Source organism: Arvicanthis niloticus, chromosome 29, assembly GCF_011762505.2.
Source record: "Arvicanthis niloticus isolate mArvNil1 chromosome 29, mArvNil1.pat.X, whole genome shotgun sequence".
Classification (NCBI taxonomy): domain Eukaryota; kingdom Metazoa; phylum Chordata; class Mammalia; order Rodentia; family Muridae; genus Arvicanthis; species Arvicanthis niloticus.
In genome coordinates this window covers 23,384,496-23,410,171 of record NC_133437.1, presented here as the reverse complement: position 1 = coordinate 23,410,171, position 25,676 = coordinate 23,384,496, and the positions used below count along the sequence as shown (strand labels likewise).

At 42.9% G+C, this 25,676-nt stretch overlaps 1 protein-coding gene across 1 annotated transcript in view; it reads right to left on the bottom strand.

The window, feature by feature from the left end:
- Positions 1-25,676, bottom strand: part of Znf366 (zinc finger protein 366) — a 64,568-nt gene that overhangs the window by 23,206 nt on the left and 15,686 nt on the right. The gene's annotated exons all lie outside the window — the stretch shown is intronic.

The window sequence follows — 25,676 nt, the reverse complement described above, 5'->3', positions numbered from 1 at the left end:
ACCAGGTAAGGATAGTCCAAAACCACGAAAAGAGATAAACTTTAACACTGAGCTCACTTTGAGAAGGGTGAGTTAACGGAGGTACATCGAGTCAAGGAAGGTGATAAGAAGAGCAGACATGGGCATTCCCATGTTCCCAAGTCACTCTGTCAGTCATACATTCCAAACCGTCAATCAGAAGCAGTTTCAAGGGCGGTGGGGTTTAGGGAGTGGGTATTTCAAGGTTATGACTCGCTAAACCCTGCGCTTGTGTCTGTCCCTTCATACTGATGTTCAAGTTAAGGACAGCCTGTGGAGTATGACATCACTCCTTTGCATATGGGCTTGGTAACCAAATATTAAGTGGACACTATTTAAAGGTCTTCAGTGAATTGATCTGAGAACTAAAATAATAATTATTATTATAATAGTATTAATATACTATATTATATACTATAATAATATTATATAATATACATAATACTATAATAATATTATAGTAATAATAAATAATGCCTACTAGCATTTATTCTTCACTCAGCGAGTAGGGGGTATGCCCCTGGTTTCTTGTTCTTTCTTTGGGCTTAGGGCTTAGTAATTTAGAAAGAGAGCTTATGTATTCAACAAATGCAAGTCCTGCTTCCCTCACATAATTCTTATAAAAAATGCAGGATCTTTCAGCACCACAGGCCAATGTAGGAAGTGATGAGGGTTGAGGGAGATGCCTTGCTTTGCGTCTCCGGGAACTTGGGTGAGCATTAAACAAAAACTGGACACTGTTGCTGTCAGAACATGCAGACTGGAGGTGGGGACAGTAGAGGCTCTTTGATGTGTTTCCATGTTGGCTAGGTGGCCAGCAGGCTCTGATGTCTGGATTCACAGTTAGGGGAGCAAGGGTTTTCTCGATCGGGCTTCAGGAAAGGCTGTGGCATTGGACAGAGCAGTAATGATTCTCTGGGCCTCCATGTTGGCTGCTGTTGCTTTAGGAAGCCCTTTAGAGATTCTGTTTGGCAGAGAGGCTATTGAGACTGAAAGGGATCCCTGGAGGCCGTTAGTGCCTGCCACTGTCTGAAGAGCCTACACCAAACCAGAGTGGTTTTCTGTTTTACTCCAATGTACTTAAAATATGCACTTATTCCTAGATCATGCTAAGGAGCTTGTTGGAGAATGTTTAGCTAAGGGGCTTGCTGGAAGACAATGACTGCTTGTTTTTTTAGTTCTTAAGAAGGTACCGAAAAGGTTGTGTCTGGCGCTACATGGCCCGCCTTCTGTCACACGCTCTCTCTTACATGTGGAACCTTGGACAGGAACAGCGTCACAGATTTTGAAACTGAAGATGTTCTAGCTTATCCCCACTGTTATTATCTTCTTTAATATTTCTGTTTTAGTTTGGCATCACGAACTGGTTGACGCCTTTTTATGTATTCATAGTGACATTCCTAACATAAAACCAACCTCAAAAGCGCGTTTGCCTTTTTAGGTTGTCACCGATAATCTGGCAACTAGAAGAAATACCTTGAGCAAAGATTTTTTTATTTTAAATATAAATACCACCATCACGTTACCAAAGGCGGAGATTTTTATATGTCTATATCCTAATATCTTACTTAGCTTAGCATTTTAAAATTAATTTCCCACAGTTTGGGCTTTGTATCCTCTCAGTCCTAAAAGAGTGTTTTATGTGCCCTCGAATAGATTTCAGTGACCCCAGGAAGGTTTAAAGAGCAGGGGGATCCACCCAGGGATGTTTGGGCAGATCTTAAAAACAGCAGGCCTCTTCTGCCTTAGGGAACATGGCCAATCCCTACAGAGGCCAAGGAGCATTAGCCTTGCTTCCCCCTTGGCCTTCTTGGAGGGCAATCAACTGAAGCCGATGCTAGCTACTAATTCCCCTGTCTTTGAGGGCCAGGTGCTAGGAGACAGACTTGGGAGTAGAACAACAGAACAGATTTTGAAGCAATGCTGGGGATGGATGGATGAAGGGCAAGCTCACCTTCAGAGGAAATTCATCTTGAACTTAGCTGAGTTAAAATTCTGGGTGTCCTCAGCAAAAAAAAAGTATTATTAATAAACCCTAGAACACCCCAAATTCCTACCGCCCACACTTCCTTCGCTAGTTCTAAAAATACATGCACAGGCATCCAGGCAGCTGCAGGATTCCTGTGCTGGAGGCAAGAGAGACTTGAGTGGTGATTGACTGGGAGCCCTGTATCTGGGAACAGCAGAAATCGTCTATTCGGTGGCCATTACAGGCTGCTTCCCGAACCCTGAAGAAACTCTGCAGGCTGTAAGGCAGTTTCCCACCTGTTATGTATGTGTTGAAACAACACACAGAAAGAAAGAACTGACATTTTCAGATGGACAGCTGTGGGATTATGGGAGGAACATTACCTTGGAGCCTGGGGGATCTGGGCTTGAATCCTGGCTCGATATGGTGGCTGAGGAAGACTGAGCAAGTTAGGTCCGATGTTCCCATCTGTCAAACGGGAGCTTGGATATTCCCCATATGTTTACAGGCTTAAAACAGATTGTGAGAAAGGTGTGCCCTCGAGGGGAAGAGACCATGAATGAGTGGATTGATCTGGAAGTTACTTCTATATTCCAGACACTCTTGATTACCACTGATTGGCATCTTAGCCTCTGCTCTACAGTTTCAAACCCAAGTCTTTAACCTTTTCAGGCTGTGTTGGTCTTGTCACAGAGGCAAAGACGTACACACTCAAAGAGCCAATGAGTTTACTAATTGCACGTAGTGATAGCTTTTGAGTTTAAGACTTCCTCATCCTCCCCCATGCCTCTTTCCCTGTGTGGAAGATGCTCTCCTGCCTACATTTATACCTGACTGCTTAGGGAAGCAGAGTTGAAGAGAAGGATGGGAAGCTCCTAGGAGCTTTATTAGCTTGTGTGAGAGACCGGAAGACTGTCCCTATCTAACACTGAAGGTCACTTGCCTGGGAAACGGAAAGGTACAGATGCCAGGACAGTGCTGGATCAATATTGACAGACCAGTGCTTGCAATTCTTTCTAGACCAGTAGGTTTTACAACCTGTGGGTTGTGACCCCTTGGTGGGGATTGACTCATCCTCTCACAAGGGTCACCTAAGACCCTCCAGACACACGATATTCACATTTACAGTTATGAAGTAGCAGTGAAAATAATTTTATGGTCGGGGGTCACCACAGCATGAGGAACCGTTTTAAAGGGTTGTAGCATTAGGAAGGTTGAGAACCTTTTTTTTTTTTTTTTTTTGGTCCGATGCTGTGTCTCTAGAGTCTACCACAAGCTTGGCTCAAAGTAGCTTCTCAATAAGATGCTTTGAGAGAAGAGACAGTTCTTGTATGTAAAACTCCCATATGAACCCTAAATGTGTGCACTTTTTTCTTACATGATCCAGGTTATGGCAGACTTTTGGTATGTGATGATTGGTAGTATCCTCACAAGTTCTAGGGGAGACACTATACCTCCTATCCTATCCACTTCTCACCCCTCAAGGGCACACACTGTACAGCCAGCTACCACAGGTGGTACTCTGCACACAATCCCCAGTGAGCAGTTGTTTCTGGCTAACCCTCAGATGCTGTGTTGTCTACACTGACGTCATTCTCCAAGTGCCACCAAGTTCTCCAGCCCTGCCAGGAAGAGATTCCTGAAAAGTCCAAAGATCTTCGAGGATAGGCGCTGGGAATGGGCTGTGTGCTCTCTCTGCAGTCTTTTACCTTAGGAAGTTAGTCTGTCCTTTGTATCAACAGGAAAGAAGACTACCAAATGAATACCTGCCGGCTTGTTTCTTTGAGCAGAGAGTAATTTGCTCTTGACACTATGTGCTCAGTCACTGGACTCAGTGGGCACTAGATCAGGAAGCACAGTTTGAGGAGGAAGGTATTGGGGTTGGTTTGTCTTAAAGCGATCTGGAACTCATGTCTCCTCTGAGAGGCCACAGTCATGGGAGTCAGTTATGATGAAATAGGGAGGGGATGGATTTAAAACATAATGATAAGCATGAAGCACAGAGATGACACTGTGGAATTCGGAGGGAAATGCTTGTAATAATGCCCTTTCATTAGGAATTCACCTACTGTACCAAAATATAAATATTCCCCCAAATAAAATTACTGGTATTTTGTGGTTCTCATTTGAATTGAAGGTCATTCTGGTTAAGTGGTATTAGAAGAGTCACAGTGAGTCAGCACGTCTGGGACACATTTATCTCACTCTGACTTCTGTCCATCCTGAAGCAGAGCAAAGAACATCCACGCTCACACGTAGGAGAGGAACGGGGCTCTCCATTCTGTGGGGCTTGCCGATGTTTTTTTGTGGCAAGACGTTCCACGTTAAGAAGCCCCGCGGTTTGCTCCCGTGCTTTATCCTTGAGCTCTGCTCTCAACGGGGGTGAGGCAGGGAAAAGATGAGAATCAGGAAAAGTGTGAGCATGAGGAGCAGTGCCAAGGGGACAGAAGGAGGGGTGTGTGGGGGAGAACAACAGGAAGGCAGGACGGGGTAGGACACGCTGACTGTCCTCTCCTTATTCATAAAAGGACCTCGTTATGGGTCCCTCTGGAGCAAGGGTTTAATGGTTTTCCTGTTCTTTCCGAACCCAGCTGGAGTCTCTGAGACTTAAAATGCAGTTTCTAGTTGCCCAGCAAAATGAAGCAGGAGTCTGCTGGGCTTTTCAGTGCAGGTAATGGTGGACAGTGTCCTGGGGCTCACAGGAAGTTTGGGGTCTCCACGTACATCCTGCTGGTGGAGCACTGTGTTCTCAAAGCAGAGAATGTTCTACTGTGTTACTCCCTATGTCAGCAGTAAGGCCCAAAAGAGGTGACCAGGTGCCTAGGACCCAGACTCTGACAACCCTCCACATGCCCTTCTGATTCCCATTTAGCTTACAAACTTCATTTCTCTCACCGTTTAAAAGAAATAGTCTGTCTGCTGGTAGTGGACAAAATCCACTATTTTGTTGTAAGATTGGTCACATATGAAACAGTTAATTGAATGTGCACCAGAATCTTCAGTATGGGGCTGACAAGATGGCTCAGTGGTTAAGACACTGGCTCTTCTCCCAGATGACCTGAGTTCAATTCCCAGCACCTACTTGGGGCTCACAATAGTCTATAACTCCAATTTCAGGGAGTCGCGGGTACTAGGCATGCGCACACACTTTGTGGCCTCTACAGGTACCAGTCCGGGCACACTCATGGTGTACGGACATACATGCAGTCAAAACACTCACACATAAAAAATAAAATCAAAATTTTAGCCATGAGTGATGGTGCACATCTTCAATCCCAGCACTAGGGAGGCAGAGGCAGGTGGATCTCTGTGAATTTGATGCCAGCCTGGTCTACAGAGTGAGCTCCAGGGCAACTGGGGCTTTGTGGAGAGAGATCTTGTCTTGAAAAATCAAAATCGAAACAATTTTTTTTTCCCGAATCACCAAGAGACAACTGGAGTTTTGAATTGCTTGAAATCCTCCAGAACCAACATGGATAGATACTATTTTATACATGTATAAGAAAGTCTTAAAATTGTTTTACATTAGCTCTGTGTGCATGCATTGCACAAGCACACACACGCATGTGTGGATCTGTGTCATAGTGCACACTTGGAGGGCAGAACACAAATCTAGCAAGTTGGTTCTCTGCTTCTTCCTCGTGGACTGCAGGGATCCAGCTCAGGTTATTAGGCTTGGCAGCAAGTGCCTTCACCCCTAAGCCACCATGCCAGGCCCTATCTGAAAGGACGCCATCATTAAAACAAAACCAAACTAAACAAACAAAAAAAAAAAAACTTGAGTGATGAATTCAGACACTAACTTGTACAGTCAAAGTGAGTGTAGGTTCTTTTATGTCTGTCTGGGGCTACTGTCTAAGCAGGGTGACATGTGGCCTGGGTGCTTGGAGGTTTGGGGTTATCTCCGTGCATGTGGCTTGTTTAAAGGAAGGAAATGAATTGAAGATACTGTTAAGCAGTTCTCTTCCCAGGCTTCAGAGTTTGTGTACCACATTTGGTTGGAACTTGTCTCCAACTCTCTGGGGGAAAGTGTCCTTAGGATATCTGTCAACTTTTTGTTTTGCTTTATGTTCACAGATCAAAGGAGCTTAAAAGACTCACTTGTAGGTAAGCAAGCATGTACATGCGTGTCAGAAAGATTTATTCTCCCCATTGGCAAGCACAGCAGTCAGTATGTTGTAGAAAAGGTTAGAAAATATGACCTGCTGACTGACAACCAACTGTTGTTGGCTCTATTTAGAAGAAATGCATTTTGAAGATGTCATTCAACACAGTGTTTCTCTGGCAAGGAGGCGATGTAACGCTTTGTATTTTGATTGTGGAGTTACACAAGTCTGTAATTGTCAAAGCTTATAGATCTCATCTAAAAAACTATCCTCATTTATTTAGGAGTATATGTATATATATTACATATAAATATATACACATATATAAAGCAATTAATTAGGGAACTAGTATAACAACTAATTAAAGAAAAAGAGGCCATGAATTTGAGAGAGAGCAAGGGGCTTGGATGAGATGGATTGGAGGGAGGAAATAAAAGGAAGGAAGTGATGTAGTTATGATTTCAAAATATAAAAAAATAAAAATTATGTTGATATAAATTTCAAATAAGTTTTACAATGCAAAAGAAATACATACAAAATACCACTCCATGTGTGATTATTAAATGAATAACCAAAGATATTTGTCAAATGCCCAACAGCAGTCATGGCAACAAAGACTTCTTTAAGAAATTCTTCACTTTGGCGTGTATCTAATAATTTGCATATGGTTTATAGAAATGAACATGTCCTGTGTCATAATTCAACAGTAGTAATTCCTCTTTAGCTCAAAGGCAAAACCTTAAACATGACATATACTAGCAATGTATGTGCATGTGTATGCATGTGAGGGGGGGTGTGTGTGTGTATAAGGAGAAGGACAAACGGCCTTGAACCCTGAGCATTCAGACAGATGAAAGCAGTCATCTGGTCTCGATTGGTCAGGGCCTAATTACATACCAATTCAATTACTAACCCATTTTCTCCATCATACACCTTCTGTAGCTTTTCCTTAGTAGAGAGAACTCTGGGATACTAGGGTGACACCCTTGGATCTCTCCTCATGTCAGGTCCTCTCCCAGGGCTCTCACATCCCCAAGACGAAACTTCTTTCAGGCTAACATTAAAAAAAAATTCCAAACTATCTGTGCAGCTACTGAATAACTAAATGTTAAAGTGTCAAGTGTACTTCACCCCTCAGCTGGGTTGGTTCCTCCTTCGATCAGCTTCCATGGTCTGTGCTCTCTGGGTGAGGGAACTTCTGCACTGGTACTGGGATAAGCTGCCTCCTCATGACCCTGGGTTTCCCAAGGCCAGAAGCATCTTTTAACCTATCTGCATCTACTCTCTCTGGTGCTATGGTTGGTACCTTTTAAGGGATATGTTTTCACAGTCCAATAATTTTCTAGCCTTAAATTTGTGTTCTGTTCTTTTACAATTAACTAGTAAATAAAACTACAAAAAGAAGGAGAAGGAGAAAGAAAAGATGAAGGAGAAGAAGGTGGTGGTAGTAGTCTGTGGGATTCCTTCCTTTCCTTCTTTCCTTTCTCTCTGATCTGATTCCTGCTGATAGGCCCAATGCTTTCTTTGTTCTGGATGATTAGTCATGGAAAGGAATGTGCCTTGTTTCCAGGCCTGATTCTTCTTAAACACAGATGTGTTCCAGGGGTTTGCTCACTGTATCCCTGGAAAGAGAAGCTCGGTTTCCAAGACGGAGGATTGCTATAGAATCCCCTCTATTGGGCTTACTCATCCTTTTCCTGTCCCTCAGATGTTTTCTGTGTTAAAACATTGTAACACTCCAGGGCTTGTTGCTATTACAGTGTTTCTAATTCTGGAGTTTTCTTTACCAGCTTCTTCCTTCCAGTAAGTCCTTTCCTATCTGTTTCCAAATGTTAGCTTTGTGGATAGAGAGAAAATAGTGGGCCAGGAAGTCAATTTATCAACACCATCCATCTTGTCTACTGCTGGGCAGTTATCACAAAATCACGCGATGGTTCTTGAGACATGGATGATAGTTTGCCTCTCTCTTGGCATCGTCAAACCCTGAATGCTAGTCCAAATGTCTACTTCACACCCTGCTTGCTCTCAACATTTTCTGATCATCCTCCAGGGTATGTTTCCCTGGCCTTCCATGTTTCTTTCTTATAATGCCCAATCCACCCCAAAAAATATGTTGTTACTTTTTCTAGGCAGCTCTTCTGCTCAGGCATCTATAATGATGTTAGCTTATTGGGGTGGCTAGACATTGTATGGGGAGGTAATTGATTGTGCTCTGATATCCATGTTCCCTTTTCCATAAGAAACAGAACCCTGATTTTTCTTTTGGTGACAATGTGTCTGAGAGAAACACCAGCCTTCCCTTCCATCCTTTCAGCCATGATTGCCTTGCCCCCAGCGACACATAGAGGACCGCCTGTGAACGTTCTCATCATGTACCTCCCATGGCAGAGGCTTTCCTCTTTGCTGTTTTCCTTCTGTCTGGGATGTGAAGATGAGGCTGGGAGCAGAACAGCCACACTGCAGCCATGAACAGCCTGCTTCCCGACAGCTAAGGTAGAGGAGGGAGGGGAAGAGGCCATGCAGGGCTCATTTACCCAGGTGGAGCTGACATCCCACTCTTGGGGAAAATGAACCCTGTACTGTGTTGAGCAAAAGCATTCCTCTAAGAAGAACTTGTATGTGAGCAAATCAAGTACAAACTCCCCACCCTGGCTTTCAGGGGAGAAGGTAAGCTAATCCAGTAGGTTACCATCTTAAGTGTTCCATTCGTGTAGGCTAGATAACCACTCAGGGTTTGTGGTTTTGATTGATTCACTGCATTCTTTCAAGATGATCAGAAGCCTTTGCTCTAAGCTCTCACGCCTAATTATGTCTCCTTTCTTCCAAATCCTACTATAGAGAGCTCTCTCTCTCTCTCTCTCTCTCTCTCTCTCTCTCTGTCTCTCTCTCTCTCTCTGTCTCTCTCTCTTTCTGTCTCTGTCTCTCTCTCTGTCTCTCTTTCTCTCTGTCTCTGTCTCTCTCTCTCTCTCTCTTTCTCTCATACACACACACACACATACACACGCACATGCACTGAACCCAATATTAAATACAGGTTTCCCCGCATGTTGCACTCTGATTGGTGAACAAGTTTTGTTTTTCAACTATCGATTAAGTTCCCAGCAACCTGAAATCTATGATTTTGATCTCCCCTTCCACTCTTCATTGTGCTGGTCACCAAGACAATTTTGCTGCTTGACTCCTATTGTCTTACTCTATGCCTTAAAGCAGATTTGTCTGAGGCTATAAGATCATAGATGAATTGCAAGTTGTTTCTTCCTCTGATAAGTGTATATTTGCATTGATTGACAGTTCAGAGTCAGGGTGAATTAATTTGCCATGTGGAGAAATATGCAACAGCCCATGTTATCACTGTGTGTTATTTATTGCCATGAGAAGTATGTTGGGATTTGCAAACTGTTTGTAGGGTAGATCTTGATGTTGACAATAAACCTCTAACTCCTTATATCTGGGTGAGTTTTTTGGGTTTTTTGGTTTTGTTTTGTTGTTTGTTTGGTTTGGTTTTTTGCACCAAAGAGGAAGTGAGATCAAGACTTTGGCATCTTGACATTAAAAAGCAAAAACAAAAAATGACAAGGGCTAGAGAGATGGCTCAGCAGTTAAGAGCCCTAGCTGCTCTTCAAGAGGACCAGTGTTCAAGTCCCAGCAACTACCTGGCAGCTCACACCTGTCTGTAACTCCAGTTCTAGAAGATCTGGCATCTTCACACAAACATACATGCAGTAAAAACACCAATGCACATAAAAATAAATCTTAAAAAATACAACAGAAAAAAACCACAAAAGCCTTTGAAAAAACTCTCACTGCCTGGCTTCTGGAGGGCCTGGGGAAAGACTGGCTTGTGAGCCATCAATTCCAAGGGCTAGGTTTCCCTCTTATGCAAATGACCAGAGAAGAGGAGAGAAGGGATGAGGCCCCACTGATTTAACCTCTCAGTTTAAACTCTGCAAACTGATTGAAATTATCACAAATCTGTCATCTTAAAGAATGTTCCTTTGTCCCTCAGGTTATTATAACTTCTTAGTTTTCTGGTTTTCTTTTTTCTTTCTTTCTTTTTTTTTTTTTTTTAATGAAATATCATCATAGTCACATCCTTACTTTCTTCCCCTCTTTCTCAAATATGTACACACACTGACATACACACACTCACATACTCACACACTCAAGCATACACACTCACACATACTCACATACACACACACACACTCACAGACTCACACATACTCACATACACACTCACACACTCACACACATACATCACACACATACACACACACACATACATACATACATATATACTCACACACTCACACACATACATCACACACATATATCACACTCACACATACACACACACATACATACATACATACATATATACTCACACACTCACACACATACATCACACACATATATCACACTCACACATACATACATACATACATACATACATACATACATATACACTCACACACTCACACACACACACTTTAGGAAAAACACATTTTATATAACCTGCCATATTGTTTGTGTTAAATTAACAAAATTTGCTATTCCCTTTGAAGATTAAAAAAAAACCTTGCTTGAACTTCTCTCGGCATGGAGTCTCCTATTACCTAAAGTGCAGAGCACACTCAATTAAAACCTGCCTTACTGAATAATGCTCTCCTAACCTAAGGATGTCAATGACTCTATTTTGTGTTCTAATCTCATTTTTTTTTGTTTGTTTGTTTGTTTTTGTTTTTCGAGACAGGTTTTTTCTGTGTAGCCCTGGCTGTCCTGGACTAATCTCATTTTTAAAGGAAAGAAATAGTGAAAAAAAATTGCAAGAAAGAAGTTTCTTTTAGAAATTTCTTTCCAGGGAGCATAAATGTTGTCAATAGGACATTTCTTCAGAGGGTGGTTGAAGAAGTTTGCATTAGTGGAAGAAACAAGTGGAAATTGCTTTTTTTTTTTTTTTTTTTTTTTTAAGAAACAGAATAGTTCAAGGTGTCCTCAGTTTGAAGTTCACTAGGTGAAAGGTAAAGGGTTGAGGCATCCTAGAGCCAAGGTCTTCCCTGTGATATGACTTACTGTTCTGAGTGTCCTTGCCAGCAGCATCTATAAAGCTATGAAAACTGGGCTGGGGAAGGTAAGGAGGCCAAGGACCCCGGGCTAGGAACATGGCCTTATAGCTAGTCCTGAACACTAACAGAGTTCACCAAGCAAAGAAGCAAATTTTTGAACCAAGAATAACAGTCCAAGCAGAACTACAAGATAGCCTTACCCCAGCCTCATTCTTTTATAGCCTAAGTGTTTCTTTTCCTAGCCCCCCCGTGTGTGTGTGTGTGTGTGTGTGTGTATGTGTGTGTGTTCGCTTGTGCAAGCATGCACCTGTGTTGCATTATCAGAAAAGAATATAGAATATCTTGACCATTCACTTGTTATTTGACTTGTGACACTAGATCAGACAATTGATTGGGTTCTCTGTTTCATTCCCCTAGAAGAGACCAGCACATAGTAGGTCTCAATGCATTAAACCACTTGGAAAGTTTTAAGCATACACTATTCCTTGCCCTCTTTTCCTCCTTAGAGTCAATGACCTGAGGGCCTTTGGGCAAAGGCTTAGGCATCCATGTCTTTAAAGAGCTCAGTAACTGACTAGCGTTGTCACCCATGGCTGGGAACTACTGAAGGGAAGCGCTCACTAAGCCCGCCCCCACCCCTCCCTCAGTGTAAATGGCAGAGTCTAGGCAAAAAGAAAGCAAGCGTGACAGGGTGTGTGAGCGAGCAGTTGGTCAGTGGTGCCATCGGAGGCATTCTGAGTCAGAAAGCCCTCAGACTTCCCACCATTCCTGTCTTCCCACAACCCACTTAGACCACTGACGGACATGAGGGACAGGATGCTTCTCTGTGCCGAATCTGAGCTGATGAAGTATACACTCTGGCAATGGCCAGTCTGGGCTGTTTGATCCATAAATGGAGGTATCCTGAGCCAGCCTTGCTGTACCCTGATGGTGGTAGGGGTGCCACAGACGTGTTGCTTTTGTGTGCAGGAGTCTTCAGCTAGAGACACCGTCATACCCAACCCTTCCTTTCCCCACAGGCATCCCTGCTTTACAAAGCTGTGTCCTCCCCATGGTAGGAAGCCAGGCTGGTCTAAGGTTGGCTTTTTCTAATCTGCAAAGGTTGACAAGGAGGAAGGTTTCTCTCTGCCTGACTGGGACACTTCTGAAAGGCTGGGCTGTGGGATTCTGTTTTCTTTTCACTTCTCTCTTGGAAATCACCCCTGGTGTGATGGGACTTCAGGATGAGGCATGTTTTTTACATTGAGCAAGCATTTCCCACTGTACTGAGGATGCAAACAGAGGCTGCTGGGGTTTTCAGCTCCCCAAATAGCTTTCGGTGTTATTTGTCAAGAGGCTGATTTTTTTTTCTTCAAATTTTTACAACACCCCCAAACAACAGCAAGTAAATTCAAACTATCCTCTCACACTTGGATTGATGGTCACACCTTTTAGAATATTTAGCTCATATTTTGAGAAAGAAGCAGCTGGCAGCCTTGACATTTCATTCTAACAGACTGCCTCTCTCAGTGCCCCTCCTCCAGATAGGATGCACAGACTACTGGGAAACATTCAGTGACACCCATCCAAACGTCTGCATGGCATGTGGAGGAATGGGACAGGACGCTGAACTGATAGCATTGAGATGTCTGATCTTAAGAAATCACACTGGTGGTAGGGAAAGGTGACTATTTTAGCTGCAGTGATATCCGCTTGGGGGGGGGGGGGACGTTGAAAACCTGGCCCGGGTATTTTACACAAAAAGATCAGCTGTCAATCGGTGGCACCACCAATACTTTCGATGGCTGTTGTCCGCTGTGGGTTAGCGCATGCAAATCTCTTTACATGAGCCATCCAGTTTAAACAGTATACCTCTGCTTTCTTTTTCTTTCTTTCTTTCTTTCTTTCTTTCTTTCTTTCTTTCTTTCTTTCTTTCTTCCTTCCTTCCTTCCTTCCTTCCTTCCTTTCTTTCTTACTTTCCTTCTACAAGATCTTGCTATGTAGCTCAGTTTGGCCTCCAACACACCAGGTAACCAAGGCTGGCTTGAACGAGCTCTACCCTCTGAGTGCTTGAATTACAGGTGTGAGTTAACACACTCAGCCCATCCTTTTTATCCACTAGGAATCAGAGGCACTGAGAGTATAGGAGATCTGTGTAAGGTCACGTAGCCTGATAGTAATAGGTCTTTGCAGAGGCTGGCCAATTTTGCAGTAAAAGGACAGATGGTAAATATTTTTGGCTTTTTGAGACACATGATCTCTGTTGCAGCTGATCAAAATTGACATTAAAAAGAAAGAAGAGGGCAGCCAGAGTGATCACTAAACAAATGAAAGTGTCTGTGTTCTAATAAAACTTTATTTATAAAAACAGGTAATGGTCTGGGCTTGTTCTGAGGGCTGTTACTTGCTGACTTCTTTCTGATTTTAATCTTGACACCAAGCTCTCTTTGGACACTTACTTCAGAAATCCTGCAAAGGAGATCTCTTATGTCTGCATGTAAACTCTTGTCAGCAGTCACAGAGCTCAGAACACAACGTCTCCTGGGAAAATAACTGAGCTCTTTCAAGCGAGTCTTATTTTCATGCACCAGGCCACAAGGTGTGGGTACAAAACCACACAAGGACCCATCCAAGGAAAGCTTCCAGGGCATCTTGGGAATTTCATTCAACACCCACTGGATGCTAGGTTCCATCTCTACAGAACTGCTTCTCCTTAAGTTCCCAGACAGCATTCAAAACTACACGATGGCAAAATGAGTAAATGTAAGAATCAAGGGAAATGAAATACTGCGAAACCGAGGTCTCACATGAATCCTGCAAGAGAGGCGCCATTGTTCCATTCTGTAGGGGAGAGGTAAAATTACAGAGCGGAAGCTACCTGCCTGAGGTCAGAGCGCACAAGGTTGAACCCTGTGTTTGCTGTATGGCTTCCCTTAGGTCATGCAGGCTCTTTGGAACAGGCTGCTCACCCTGCCTTACCTGTCAACTCAGTCACGACCACATGAGCTCCGAAAGTCAGTTATAGTTGAAAGTCTTTCTTTTTACCCTCTACAAAAGGACAGGAAGCCCCGAGGTGCCCTATGCCCTTTCCATGGTTGCTAGAACAATCAAAGTCTGGCATGTGAAAGATCTTTACAAGGGGAAAACTTCATGCACATGTTAAGTAGGGGATCTGCGGGGGACTGGCCGTAGGACCCAGGCCAGCCTTTGCTTCCTTGTTACATTGCTGGCCCCAAAAAGGATTTACCCACTCACCCCAAGAAATCCCACCTCTGAAGCATTCAGTCTGGGAAGAAGTTATCTCTCTAAAAGGTTAGAGGATGACGTCACTCAATCTCTGGTCACCTGACTCTAAATCATGAAGTACCCGTGCACAGGCATCGCCATCACAACTTCCCCCAGAGGCCACTTCTCACTTCCACTCTTCCTGTTTCAGAGGCCTTCTCCTCCCTGGGATGATTGGACCATTAACCTCTCCTCCCAGACCTGCTCCCTGCCCACTGTTTGGATGTCAGTGACCCACGATGGGACCCTGTACCAGCTTCATCCACTTCAGACTCTCTACTCACTAGAAAACGGAACACTGGGGTCTTTGTCTCAAGCCTACAGTCTCTGAAACCCTTCACTAAAATGAGAACTAGAAAATTGGATAAAATGAATACTTAAAAAAAATCACATATGCCCCAAAGCACATAAAATCAATAAGAGAATAGCAGATAAAAAGATGTTCACATCATTTGACAAGTGCGATAACTCACTATGTGTGGATGTTTAGGTCAGGGAAGACCTGTTAGCCAAAAAGAATTATGTCTGCTGACACTGTAGCCGTAGAGGCTTGTGTAAGTGCACTCTGTGATGTATGCAGGTGATGAAACTGACGAGCAACATCTTTTTCAGAAAATATTCCCACCGTTAAAGGACATGACAGTAACATCCAACATCTAAAAATGTGCACAAATTAATTACAAATATAACTAAGGTGGAAAATTGGGTAAAATGAGTCAAACGGCAAGACAATAGAACAATATCAATGACTTGTTTTAAACAACAACAACTTTTAAATCAGATCTAGTGGTACCAACCTGAAATCCTGTTGACTCAAAAAACTGACAAATGAGATGGAAACCTCAAAGCCTGCCTAGCCTACAGAGCAAGTTCAAGGCCTGGCTGAGACAGTGAGCCTAGCATTGAAAACAATAACAAAACATTACATTCTTATATATTATGCACGCGCACACACTCATACACATACAGGGGAAAATGGAGGATTCTGGGAGGAAGGTGCTATCAGTTCCATGGACTGACTTGTCTTGTAGCAATGTATGGAACTTCATAGAGTCATCTCTAAGGTAGAACCACCAGTGTGAATCCACCATGCATCGGGATCTTTGCTTGAGGAGTGGCATTCTGTGAATGCAGACTAAAACCAAATCACAAAGAGCAGGTCAGTGCAAAGGTGTGAAACAGCTGGATCTGGACAGGGCCAGAAGTATGTGAAAACTGACCACGGTGTGACAATCCCGAGACACCTGTTTTGTAAGCCCAAATAGCCATAAGGCTTCTAGTTTGTCCTGTGTAAAAACTTTTCATGGAAGTTTTGTCTAAAGAGAGAGTTCTCTTAGAAATGGGTTTCTATAAGCCATTTGTTTTTTAATTCTTGGCATATTTTAATTTTAAGTGGTTGAGACTGATTCTTTAAAAAGTTTTATTAATTTCTACCAGTATCTTCACACACCCCACCTCCAGGCTAGTTCTATTAGATTATTAGCTGTCTCTGGCTTTCTTATGAAAACAGTCTGTCTGTGGTGGAAGTGGTGGGCATAGCTATAGGCCCAGCACTTGGGGGACCAGGGGTTCTAGGTCAAGCTGTACTGCAAGAGATCCCATGCCAAAACCAAAACAGAACACTCACAAGAAAACAAAAACAAATAGCTGTGCCCTTGTGAAGCTGAGGCAGGAGGATAGCCATGAGTTCATGACCAGCATGGATATTAAAAAAGGAAACAAAGAAAGAAGGAAAGAAGGACAAATGAAAGAAAGAAAAGAAAGAAGAAAAGCAGACGTAGGGGTATTCATTTGGAGGTATTTGTTAATAATAAAATATTATATTCCTAGCTTACAGCAATTTTCTGAAACTTCTGACATTCTCATTGTGAATAGCTATTTATTAACGAGAAATTCAATATGAAGGTAGGCTTCCAGGGAGGATTGAGCAAATCGAATTTTACAATGATTGTTCCATGGGGCAGTCTTCCCTTGAAGAAACAGGCTATGAGCTAAGTATCATGTGGACATGGTGGGAAGAACTGGTATACAGGAAAGAGAAGGGAGAGACACAATACAGACGTCCTAAAACCAACAGGTAATTCAGCTCTCTGGGTTTTAGAAAGCTTCTGGCAAAAACCAAACCAAACAAAACAAAGAACAACAAAAATAGCAAGGCTGTATCACAGAGATACATGTAGAATCTTTCTCCACCCAGAATGATGGCAAACAGAAAAGGCAGAAATACAGTTGAGATACCCCAGCTATCGATCATGACATATTAAACCCCAGGATGTGTTAGCAACGGCATTTGATTATGGTAAAGAATTCCACATAATTTGCTTTTAATGTCCTTTAAATAATATAAGTCCATTACCACTGTAAAATTTAATACTGAAGAAGAAAATTAAAATAATCAATAATCTCAAAGTAGCGATGTTAATATTTTGGTTTGTTCCTTTTACTATGCATGGGTATTTTTTTTCTGGCAGCGTTATTTAATCTAAATCTCTATGTGGTATACAAATAAATATAAAAAATAAGCAACGTCATCCATAAGTCTCTGTTGAATATTATTTCCTCAGACTAGAGTCTTCAGAACCAGAGTTATGGAGTAAAAGTCTGTGAGTTTCCAGGTCTTGGTACACAGTGCTAAATTATTTTACAGATCAACCTAATTCACATTATTCTTTTTCTCCTCAGATGTATCTTTCTATCTTTTATGACTATGTCCACCATCTACCTGAGATGAAGAAACCACCCAAATGTAACCCAACATTGAGATCGTGGTGGTGTGGTGACCCAGAGTTTTTTCTCAATACACTCGACCTGTCGTGGCCACAATAACATTTGGTTCTCACAAATCTTCCTGAGGAGAAGGTTCTTGTAGATGGTTCAAGACATAGGAAAGGGTTTCTGATACCATCTTGTTTAGATTTAATGGATGTTTCCATCTGACACAGGCATAAAAAAGATATGAAGGTTTTAATATTCTAGAACGCAGCTTTAAGAATCTCCTCTGCTCATTCATTACCTTACACTAGATCACCGGATCTCAACCTCTGGGTCAAGACCCCTTTGGAGGTCGCATATCAGATAGCCTGCATATCAGATATTTAAATTACAATTCATAGAAGTAACAAAACTACAGTTATGAACTAGCAATGAAATAACTTTACGGTCGGGAGTCACCACAACATGAGGAACTGTATTAAAGGGTCGCAGCGTTGGAAAGGTTGAAAACCACTGACCTAAATGATCATGGTTCTAACGTGGGTCCCTGTGAAGCCCTGTGGCATTCACCATTCCTTCCTCCCCATGCTGACTAACAAACCCACCAGGAAATACATGACTAAATTTCTTTCTGTGGTTCAGGTTGGAGCTCAGGGGTAGAGAGCTTGCCCAACAAGTGTGAGACTTCTCCCTCTGTGACAGGAATAAGAAAGAAACTGGAAATCTGGAATCAGAGTCAGAGAAGTCCAACACCCCTGAAATGAATGCAAGCATGGTGTGGCTGATTTCCCAGGAAGATCCCCCAGGGGCACACAGATGAGCCATAAAGCCAGTGATGGTGAAGAGTCAGCTCTGAACTCGACATGAACTCGGTAAAAACACAAGCTTCTCAAGGGAATTTTGGAAGAACACGTGTAGTTTCAGGCCTGATGTGTTTGAGTGTCAGACAGCTGACCACAAGGACTACTAACTGTTGGGTTTGTGAGGCAGGGGAAGTTCTTGCTTCTGGCTAATTCTCACCTGATCACCCAAAATATGTGGCACAAATGAGGTCTTTCAGTAGGTCATGAGATGTGTCGAAACTGTCTATGATTCTTCCAACACAAAGTTCTGAACCTTGGCTCTGTCCCGAGTCGTAGGTCACCATCTGAATAATTAGTGATAGGATTAAAGCCTAAGGCTTAGAAATCCGAGCAGCACCCTGCAGATGCTGGACGTTCAGCCAAGTGATCCATCCTGAACTCTAGTCAGAAGCTGCCTCATTTGGTCTCAAGGGTCAAATCCTTTTATAGAAGCATCACAGTAGCACATCCACGGTTCTTGTGTTCCGTTTTAAATTCGGAGAAATCATTTCGGAAGACGTCTGACATTTAAGAAAATCTGGCACTACACTGCTACCCACGGAGCCAAGTGTCCTATGCATGGAAGGAAATACAACTCAGTGTGCTGATGGTGCCAAGATACACTTAACAGCAACACTTGTGCCGTATGTTGGTACCCTAAATCCAATACTCCTTTGGCTGAAATGCAAAAGGATAACCTTCAGACTGAGTCCTGTTCTCTTTCTGTGTAGTCCCTGTTCTAAAGACACCAGCAATGGAACTCCTTCATAAAGACGATAGTCTTCTCTTTCATTCTTGGGGAGAGGTTAGGCACAGGAGCGTGCTGACCACAGGAAATCTAGGTTTGCCAGCCAGGTTTCCTGCGGTATCTGCCTGGCCATATGGTTCTCTGCTCCTAATATATTGGTGTCATTCCTCAGCAAGTCTTGGGTCATAAGTTGGAGGCAGAGGCCAGCCAGCCTCCTCATCCCCCACCATGGCGTTGGAGAAGTCATGGTGGATAGGAGGGCAGAGTATTTTCACTGAACTCACCAACAGCTTTATGCCAGCTACTCAGATAATGTACAGGCACAACCAGGATGAAAAGATCTCGATGCACACCCACTCCGGTCCCCAGAAGCTGGTCCTCTGAGAGAGACTCTGAGCTCACATTCCTTCTGAGTCCTTTGCTCAGTAGATTCTTCCCATCTCTATAACCTGCTGCCTCTGAAATGCAAGGAGGAAGCAACGGGCAAGTACCATCCACGTACCAGTCAGTGTCTTCCTGAGTGCAATTGCTTTGTCCAAATCAGTGCTATATTGCTGTGGTTTTTTTTGGGTTCCTCTGTGCCTCTGGCAGTATCGGTATCTGTGGCTCTCCTACTTTAAATATTGATCTCAAACAGTTTCAAAAGGAAGGACAATGAGGATTAAACTGGTGCAGTCACTAAAACTAGCAGAGATATGTAAACTGTGATTGGAGTCATATGCCTGGCGTTCATTGCATGGCATTAGGTAAGGGTTGTGCATTTCTGGAGATGCTGTGGCTTTTCCTGCAGTACCATGGGGTATACACAACATTGAAGGCGAACAGTTGAACTCCAACCAGTAGTGGAACCTAAGAAAGCCCAAAGAGTCTGAGGTTTTTTTAAATTTTATTTTACTGGGGAAACAGTCAACCCGTGAAAGCAGAGAGAATAATATAATATAATATAATATAATGGATACTTGGGTCTCCCACACAGTTTTAATCTATAACCAATTTTGTTTGACTCCTACCTACCCTCTCTGCCTTCTAATTAAATATACAATTTGGAAGTACATCCATGACATCCTATTAGTTCACCCATAAATACGGCCACCCCTAAGTCTCTAGAGGAGATTAAAGGCAAGAGCTCCCCAGTTATCAAAATTCCCTTAAAATGACACAGTCAGGTGGGCATGGTGGCCCATGTCCTCAATCCCAGCACCTGTGAGGCTGAGGCAGGCAGATCTCTGTGGGGTCAAGGCTAATCTGACCTACAAAATGAGCTCCCGGCCAGCCAAGGCTACATAGTGAGAGCATGTCTCAAAAATGAGAGAATTAATTAAATTGGATACTATTTGTATATACCCTACAATGCCCTCCCATAAACATACTCTCTAGATTACTTATTCTTAGTACAACATGTTATGGAAACTGTTCTGTTACCTAAGGAATGGCGGTGGGAAGGTCTGTGTGTGCTCAAGAGAAATACAATTTGAAAACTTTTGTTTTTAATAGCCAAGGTTGGTTGATCAGCGGAGGCAGAACCTGAAGATGCGGAAAGCTGATTCTATTTTAATCAAAGTTTTTCATCTGAAAATTTTGCCACAGTACTGGAGATACCAAACCAAACCAAAACAAAACAAACCAAACCAAAACAAAACAAAATAAAAACCCAATAGCTTCATTAGTCATTTAAGTGCCTAGTTATATTCAAATTTCCCTTCACAAAATCCTTTTGTTGCTAGTTGTTTTGTTGGGTATGAAAAGTCTACTGGGGGCTCTGCCACTTTTCCTTTAAGAGGCGATCCCCCACTTTTTAGTTGTCATAGAGGAGTCTACAGCGAAAGATTGGGACCAACAGAGAGCAAGCTAAGAAGGAAAAACCATTCAAACTTCCTTAGCCTAAGGCAGAGGTTCTCAACCTGGGGGGTCCAATGACCCTTTCACAGGGTTACCTGAGTACCATGCTACAAATCAGATAATTATATTACAACTCCTAGCAGTAGCAAAATTACAGTTATGAGATAGCAATGAAAATAATGTTATGGTTGAGGGTCACCACAACATGAGGAACTGCAGTAAAGGGTTGCAACAGTCAGAAGGCTGAGGACCACTGGTCTAGAGTCCATGATGGGAACCTTTCTTATGGAAAACTGAAGCACAGGGCGTTACATTTCCGCCCACAAATTCTACAGTTCATTGATGACAAGGTGTTCGATGTTTAAGTGAAAGAGGGACTGCTACTTAACTGCGGGGGAGGGGCCTGCACTTCTGGTACTTAGAGCATGGAGTCAAGACTCTGTGGTGTCTGTTGAGTACAGGGCTCTGCTGTCCAGACCAGGCCTCTGGCAGCCTGTGCCTTTTGAGCATACCAAATCGGGGCATTTCATTACTGAGACGTGCCAATGCTGGTGGAACACACCCTGGATTGCAAAGATTTGGGAAAAAGAAGTAAAATCTCTCATTCTTGATAATCCTATGGATGACATCCTGAAATGATATTTCTGATTTAATGGGTTCAATAAATAGATTATTTGAGTTGCTTTCACCTGTTTCTTTTTCACTGGGTTATACCGCTACAGAGACATACTAGACTAAATCAGGACTTGCGTAAGACAGGTGACAGCACCTGGGGTATATGGTGTTGGATTCGACGTTCTATGACCTCATCTCACAACACGCTGCCAGGTAGGAGAGGGCTGGAGCAGCTGTCTGCCTCACTCTATGTAAGGCTGAACACCATGCCACCTGAGAGTCCATTTTTCTCTTAAATTCTGGTAAAAAAAACAAAACAAAACAAAAAGTTTCACTCCTCCCCATGGTTATTAGCCTAATACAAGCTCTAGATGTAGGGGAGCCGCAGGCGTGGTTGTGCTCTGGGAATTACTCCTCAGTTTCCCCTCGGTCAAACCTCATGGCCAATCTAAAAGTGACAGGTGAGCTTGTCTATAGGCAAGACCACCGTGCCCTTCCCCTGTCCACAGCAGCTTCTTGCTTATCGAGGTATATAGTTCAAAAATCCATCCAGGACTCTGTAATTCTAGCACTGGACACTGGTGGGTGAAACAAGACAATGTCTTTGTGATCTTTGTGGTTTCAAGGCCAGTCTGATCTCTATAGTGAATTCCAGGCTAACCTGGGCTAGTCTAAAAAAAAAAAAAAAAAAAAAAAAAAACCAAACAAACAAAAAAAAACCAACTCTCAATGGTAACCTACAAGCCCACCTGGTCTGACCCCCATATAGCCTTATTCCTCGATCCCTAAATCCACTCAGGGCATCACCAATCTCAGCTCCCCTCACGTTCTGTTCTCTCTCCTTCAGAACCTTTGTATCATCCTTCCCACTGTCTACAGCACCATCCCCACCTCACCAGCTTCTTTTGGCTGGGATGACACTTAAATGTTCATGTCAGAGGTTGGTCTGGTGTTGCTTATATTCAAAGGCTAAATTCTGTACCCCAAGATCTGGTTGTTGCCAGACAAGCAGATCCTCACGGGTACCAGCCTTTGTGGTGTGAACCTTGCTCCCCAAGTTAATTGGTCAATAAAAGGCTAAAGCCTGTGATTGGGCGATAGATAGAGGCAGGCAGGTTTTCAGTTACCTGGCTGAGGGTGGCAGGGTTAGAGAGAAGGGGAAGACAGGAAGAGGCAGGCCACCATGAGAGAATATGGACCATGAGCACATGGCCAGGAGAAACAGCAAGTAACAGTTCCAAAACCTGCCCAAGCTAGGCTTCCAGCTTGTAAATAAAATACTTGGATTGTGTGCCCTTTTTATGGGCTAGCTAGAATATTTAATTCATTTTATACATTCGGATACTAGTTCGAGCATCCCTTCCTCCTGAACCCCCAACAAGACAGACGCACAGGTGCTGATACTTACACACCACAGTGGTGGTGTGACATTTATTAGGGGAAGATTGCTCACTTAACCTCTGGCTCTCTCAGTAGACAGTTTGCTCCATGGGGGTAGGGATCTTGTCGGTTCGGGTCGTTTGCTGTCTGATACATAACTGACTCTCAATGAACAGGAAGGGATGAAGGAAGGAAGAAGAGACGTGTCCCCTACAACTGATATACCTTCTTCCTACATTCCTCCAAGGCAGAGGGGGCAGACAGACTTCATAGGCATTTATCCACAGATCATTAGCCAGATCCTGGTCAGAGAACCTGAGATCCTTTGTATATAGGCAGGCAAAGCTCTGCTGGAATGTAGACTCCATGAACACATAGACATTGTTTTTTATCCCTGCCTCATCTTGAGCTAAACCTCCCATCCTAAACACACAGAACTGGCCTGTATCTTCAGGCGGACCCACTTCAGAAAAATTGGTAGCTTCCCAAGCTCAGATTGGCTGCCCAATCTCCCAGCACTGCACTGTGGTAATTTCATTCCAGACAGACTATAAAGGACTCCTCCCCCACATCCTCTCGGGCTCCCTTTCCTCATCCAACCTCAAACAAACACATCACACAACTCCCTTCTTTCCCAAGGACACAATTCAAGCAATTTCTGAAACCGAGATTCTGATCCAAAACAGTAGCCAACACGCAGTGAATCTCTCTGTTCACAGGAAGACAGGAGCCTCTGAGCAATTTCCTGAACCTAGGTTTTTCCATTCCAGTAAATGAAGCCCTTCTTCAGCTCAGGAATCCGCCTCTGGATGCAGCCAGTGCATTAATGTAGCGTGTCAATTGTTACAACCTGTCTGGTGTCTTTTGTTCTTATATATATTTTTTCCATTTTTAGTGAACAACAACTGGATCCTCTGCCCTGGGACTTCTAAGTGTTGATGATTCATTAGGGCAATGGATTGTGACTGCAGAGTTTCCTTCCTAAGAAGCCATTTTTGTTTAATAATACATGATACTTAAATCGCACCCTTCACCTTGAGAGAGTTTGTGCTTTCATGCTTCATTAGGTGGAGCAGCCCCTGAGTTGTGGATTGGACATAGCAAGGTTAAACAAGGTTAAACCATTTGCCGCAACCCATAGCTTGCTCTGCTTCTAACGAAGCACTTTGTCTTTTTTAAAACAAAGGAAGTATAATGAATTAAAAAAAATGTAGCGCTCTAATGACTGTGTAAATCAGTAAATTGGTTCAAAGCTATTTTCATGTGCTTTCTTCAGCAATGTTTGGGGCTCTCTCCTTGTCTGTACTGGCTCCTTTTTGTCTGCTGCTGTCATTTAATAGTCCTTGTTCTCTTCCTCCTCCTCCTCCTCCTCCTCCTCCTCCTCCTCCTCCTCCTCCTCCTCCTCCTCCTCCTCCTCCTCCTCCTGCCTCTCCTTCTCCTCCTGCTTCTCCTTTTCCTGATACCCTACTTCTATGCCTTATTCTCTCCTGCTTTTTAGGGTGCTGTAGCTGCTGAGGGGTACATCCATATTCCACAAATCTGACAGCAACCCTTATCTTACTCAGGGACCCCACTTTCATAAGATGAATATATTGTCATTGCTGAGATTCTGGGGAAGGGATGGTAGAAACCGCAGAATCTCATAGTCTGTAGTGTTGATTAACTTGAAACCTTTTCATTGTGAATTCAAGTATATTACAGAACATAGGAAACACAGACACTTTAAAGTCAAATTTGCCAGTTACAGACCATGCAGGATTTCTTCTCCAGACTTTCACTTCCATCAGGGATACTTGGAATAGAAAAGTCAGAGACAAACTGACATAACAGAACACTTCCTCCGTGTCCCAGGGAGTTGAGACACTGGGGTGGATCCTCTAAGAGCTGCTCTTGTTGTTTTACTGTTCCACTGAACAAGGGTTATTTTTTTTCTAGAAATCATTCCTCTGAAAGTAACTTAAGACTGGCCACCTTGCTTCTGTCTCTTAAAGATCCACCAGGCAAAAGCCTTGCTGAACTGAGGAGAAAGTGGCTGTTCTCTCATTACTGAACAAACCAAAGCAATAATCAAAGAAACCTGTGACACACAAAGACTAGCATCTGAAATGAAAGAAAAACATGTCATGTTTTCAAAACTAAAGATTCTGTTATCTAACAGTTGTATATCAGATGTGATGAAGTCCTTGGAAGGGACCCAAAACAGAGAAAATGATTTAATAGCAGGATTGCAATGATTTTGAGTTAACTTTAACACAGACAGTCTCAAGCACATGTGCTTATGCCCTCAAACCCCATGATTACTCTCTGAACAACAGCATACGTCATGTCTGAGTTGCTCTAGGAAACCACCTACGGCAGAGGAGCAGAGAGCTCAGGAGATAACATTACAAAATCTGACTTTGAAAGCCAGCCCTACTACCTATATATTCCAGTACTTTAGTAAACAAGAATCTTAACTCCCCACAATACCTGTTCGTTGGTGTTTGGGTTGGTCTTTTTTATCTCCGTTATAAGTAGGCATGAACACACACACACACACACACTCATACACACACTCACACACACATACACACATACACATACTCACACACATACACACACATACACACTCACACACACACTCACACACACATACACACATACACATACACACACATACACACACACACATACACTCACATACACACACACACACACACCTCTTGCTTTGGCCAACACAATATAAACACAAATGGCAATGGCCATTTCTTTAGAATGTTTGAGAAGGAGTTTACAATTCCACATCATTTTCTTTCCCTCTACCTTTGTGACATAAAACATTTTTCAATGACAGTTATCAGTTTGGCCTAGGACTCAAAGTTAAGATGTCAAGGTCAAAGCCATGCTTTATTCATTCAATGAATGCATGGTGAAGCAAAGAGTAAATTCTTGGTTTTCTCTCTCTTTCCCAGCAGAGAACTGGTGCTTTTTTTTTTTTTTTTTTTTTTTTTTTTGTATTGAAGCATAACCTAGTCTATCCTAACAAGTAAACACACTTTGGATCTGCAGGAAAATTAAAATGAGATACCCCATGGTTACTATGCACGGTAGAAGGTAAGGGCTAAGTAAATGTTAGTG